Raw genomic sequence first — 4,998 nt, 5'->3', positions numbered from 1 at the left:
GGTCGTCAAATACCGACACTTTGGGTTATGGTAAATGTGGAATAAACCAAGTGTCTCGGAGTCAGGCACACCACACAACACATTCAAGCTCCCAGGTTTTCAAATACAGACGATTTGGCAACCCAAAGCATCAGGAATGAGACTCAACTGTCAACTTTTTTTCCCATAATGACTGGTCCCACCTTTAAGACTATACTTCAAATTCAAACTGAACTCTCGATATAGCATATGCAAAATCACACATCAAATAATGAAACTGATGCTCAAGGCAACAGGTTGTGTTCCACTGCCTGATCAATCAGATCCATCTCTTCTTATGTGTAATACAAACATCTTTATAACTAATTTTGTTGATTGCAGCTTATTCAGAACCAATCCTTTGAACAACAGGAATTCCTACAATAGTAACATGATAAGATCATACGATCATTGGGTTTGCTGGATAGCCTGAAGGTTAAGGTACATGGCAATTTAACTACATCCTGTTTCATTTACCCTTCTCTCCCCCTACATTTCCCATCTAGCTTTAACAACCAACATCAAGTATCAAGACTCTCCTCTGCGGATAATGACTTTTATAAAAATATTAAACTACTCACATGTGTAAATTGTTTAGTATGAGCAGTTTTGATTGGATCAGTCACCCTATCCTGCCTTTCTTAGAGGAATATTTTTAACTATACAATTTTGCATTTGGACATTCTGTGTTTAGGGACTGATCCAACTCAATTACATATACAATGTTAAGTTAAGTAAAAAAAAGATAACTATAACTTACTGTTCACAAGATGTAGACCAAATTCTACATATTTTCTTGTAGGTTTTCTCTTTTATACTGGATTCAACTTCTATTTCATTATTTGTTCAATTTTCATCTTTGTTAAAAATAGAAAACTCTTCATGAAGTGTTATCTCTGCCCTTTTCTTCTGACAACAGAGACAAGATGCGACTTGTTTTACTGATCTGATTCGTTCATACACAAGCAGTTTCACCACTGAACACTAGATGGAGGCAAGACAATGGAGCTCTGCTGTATGTCGAGCCAGTAAAGAAATCAGGGTCTAAGGTCCACAGATATTCAGCAAATAATTTGAATTCAAAACAAAAACAAATAGAAGACATCATTTCACATTCCATTATATATGATATAAATACAGGAGCAAGAATGCATGTGGCATCAGTATCAGTGTCAGTGTCAGTATGATAACAAATATGTCTCAGTACAGATTGAACAGCTAGTTTCCAAGAGCTTATTTGAAGTTACAATACCATGTCTGGCCAGGTGAAAACACAAGGTTTTGTTATTCCTGCGGTGACAAGTTATATCATTATTTTGAATTAGTGACACATTTTCCCTGGGTGATTCTCCGTCTGTCACCAAGTGAGAACTCTTTGGTTTGAATTTCCTGCTGGAGCTGGACTAGAAGAACATGCTGCAGCAGCACTTCTCTACTGCTCCTCGTCTCCTCTATACACACAGTTTCTATTCAAAATAGTGAGCTAGTTCATTCACGGTCCAACTACAGCCTGACCTGTCCTGTTGACAAGTATCAGACTGATTATTATCAAAAATGTAGTTTCTTAAAAATCTAAATGTATATTCAGTTTAATTACATCAGGAGTATGCCTGTGCAGATGGCAGGAGTTTGTTTAGTTCTCTCCATTTCACTTCTACTGTTAGGGTCACATTCTGCTCAAACATAATTAGCTTGCACATGTTGTCCAAAAGTGTTGCAGACGGACATACACAAAGGCAGAGTGAAAAGCCAACCATCATAGAGGGGGGGGTTAATGTTATATTGTTTGAATATGGGGATAACAAAGTAAAGTTACAGCCATTCTCTCCTGGAACGCAATTATACAGTTGCACTCAGTTGTTCACATAAGAAGTAACAGAAACAATCGAGAGTGAAAAAAGAGAGCTGAGGGAGAAGTTCAACTTCTGCTTGGCTTATCTGTCACCTCTGCACAGCCGGCCAATCACTGCGTGCAGTGGGTGTGAATGTCAGGTTTGCGGGTTTCAGCAAGTTACAGAAATGGTCAGACACGGCCTCCGCAATCTGACGCCAGAAAGTGTGGCGGCAGGGTGTTTCCAAAGCTGTTTGATCTTCTAGCAGTTCTGAAGAAGTATACTGACAGCTACACTCCATCTGATGCCACATCACCACTGTGGTTAAAGTTTGCTTTTAGCTGGTTTGCTGTTTTTAAAGTTACTTCTCAGATTTACTACACATGGTGTGTGTCTGAGACCTAACAGGATATCTTAATAAAAGAAGTAAGTTAATGTAACCTAATCCTCCAAAAACTGTGGAGTCACTTATTACCATAATTAAACCCCACTCCTCAAAATTAGTCAAAGTAATAACTGAGTTGTTTATGGTGCACCTAAATTTGAGCAGTATTTTAATTATTGGTGATATAATTCCAGTTTGATCAGTTGGCTCATTTTCTTTAAGTTGACTTTAAATTATTGCTATAGTCAATGCTGTATATGTCAGGATTTTACATTTTCTGTTTTTATTTCAGTTTACAAATGAAAGGTGCTTGATTTAGGCTCTTCCCACAATCTGAAGACATGCCAGTCAGTTAGGTTGGAGGATCTTATTTACCTGTAGGTATAAATATGTTCACATAAGTTTGAAACACAAATCTCACATTTGTTAGATTAAACACGGGGCAACGTGTACTCCAGAAATCTGACATCTGTTTGACTACAACTTCAAAAAGGTTTCTCTCAAATAGAAAAAGAGAGCAGGGTTACCAGCTCTTTCTATCCTGCTGTGTTGGAGGTAATGCAGCACACAAAAATGAACATTAGAAATGAGTGCAGGCGATGAGGGTTATTTGACTCATTAATGTTAGCTAAAAAGGTTCATGTGAACATACTTAACGATTACAATGACTTTGAAGTGAAGTTTTTGATGTTAAAATCATCTTGCCATTATTATCATCCAGTGTGAGTGCTAACGCTGCAGCAGAGGCTACATTAAGCAGTCACAGATAATTATGTTATCCTGTCTTCAGCGTCTTGACATAGAAAAAAAATAAAGATGGGAAAAATATGAGAAAATAAAGGAATAGATAACCTTGTGACCTGCAATACCACAAACACAAGTGCAGTAACTGTGCAGTTGAGCTTCAGCAGACTGTGGCAGGAGTGCACAAAGGTGACACATCTACCAATCCACCGTGGATAACTTGCCTGGCTGACATTGAGGTTACAGAGACACAAGGATAAACTGAGAATAGGAGGCGGCAGCTCTGGCTGTGGGATCAGAGGGGCTGTACTCAAGGTGATTTATGAATTTGAAATAGTAAAGCAAATCCCTAATGTCGTTTCTAGCTTTGATTCGGTCTCAGTCCCATGACCTGCATCTTTGCCTTTTCATTAAATTCAGGCTCTCTTCATTTGCCCGTGCACATTGTTCATCTGCTTTAAGATGGAAAAAAAGCTATTCACCCCTCTGTTGATATGCAGCAGGAAATAACCAGGGGCTGGGAAATTTGATGACATTTACTATTCTGGCTACTGTTCATCACACACACACACACACGGAGAGAAAAGCACTTTGTGTCATGTTTGGTCTATTTATTCGGTGCTGGCTATGTATTTTTGTACACAATGTAAACAGCTATTTTTGTATTGTCATTCCCCCTTCTCTCTGTTTGCTGCCTTCCACTTGCTCATTGATTCCTCTTCATATTCAGCTCTGAGGACAGTCTGTTCCAATTAAGCCTGCATCATAAATGCATGGAGAGAATCTGACAAAAATACAGTGAAAAACATCTGGAGTGCCCTTCAAAATGTCTGTGTCCAGACTGGAACTCCTCAGATCTCTGTTTTAAGCCCTCTCAGCAAAAGCTGTAACTGCTTGCGCTGTATAAGAAATGTTATTCATAGCTGTCAGTAATAATGGGCACGTTGAATAGGCTAGAGTGTGAAAATTCAGTAATTCAACACAATGCCAGAGTGGTCCTGAGACCTGGATGCAATGCATCTTTAGAGAACATGCAAATGAAAGAAAACATGAAAAAGAAAAACATCTTCACCAATTTGACAACACATGAGCAGTTTAGAGAAAACGCTGTAAAGAAATCATACCAAGACAAATCCTGAAACACATTTACCATTTTTAACACATATGCAGCATTACAAAAAGCTGAAAACATAAACGACACAACTATATAAATACTGAAATGCACTGTAAACACAGACAACAGAACACTGTTTTTAGTGTCACCTGGAAATCTCTTTTGGTTTGTAACTACGGCCCTTTTTGCTATGTGTCACTGCTGTATTTCAGTATTTGCTTTTATTTTCTCTATTTCCTTTCCTTGTGTTCTGTATTTGGTTGTGTTGTCTATATTTCTATATTTTGTTATGTTGCATATGTGTTGTCAAATGGGTGAAGCTGTTTCCTTTTTTTAAATTGTGATTTATCTAGTTGCATTTGTTTTCTTTAGTTACAGCGCGCTGAGCACTTCATAAAATGCAGTTCACTTTGTAGAAGTACTGCATTTTCCTTGGAGCTTCACATATCTGAAGAAGATATGTAAAGACCTCTGGGGCCTGTGACGGTAAACCCCCCAACTGGCTCTCCTGGTGGAAACTGTTTGTGAAAGCGTGTATAAATACAAGGCAAGCTGTTCCTGGAACACACGCATGTGTACTGAGTTGATGTGCCACAGTGCACAATAAGAAGGTGAGAAGGGAATCCCACTAACATGACCTAACATGTAAGGCTCCAGTGTTAGTATCATGCTGTGGTTTGTCCACATTGGCCCGTGCTCTGTTCATTAGTGTTTGATTTCCGAGTTGGTTTGAGCTCTGTTCACTTGGCTTCTATTAGATTTAGTAAAAAGAGGCTGCTGAGCTGCTGACCGGACTTCAAAGCCTGTGGTGTTTTTGTTTTGACATACTGTAAATATGTGTTGTTTTAATAAAGTTTTACTTAATATGATGTTGGGGCTGCTTTAACTTTACAGCACCTTGAATG

This window comes from Morone saxatilis, unplaced genomic scaffold (assembly GCF_004916995.1).
Source record: "Morone saxatilis isolate NCDOM2014 unplaced genomic scaffold, NCSU_SB_2.0 Contig20, whole genome shotgun sequence".
NCBI classification, from domain to species: Eukaryota; Metazoa; Chordata; class Actinopteri; family Moronidae; genus Morone; species Morone saxatilis.
Note: the sequence above shows the minus strand (reverse complement) of the source record.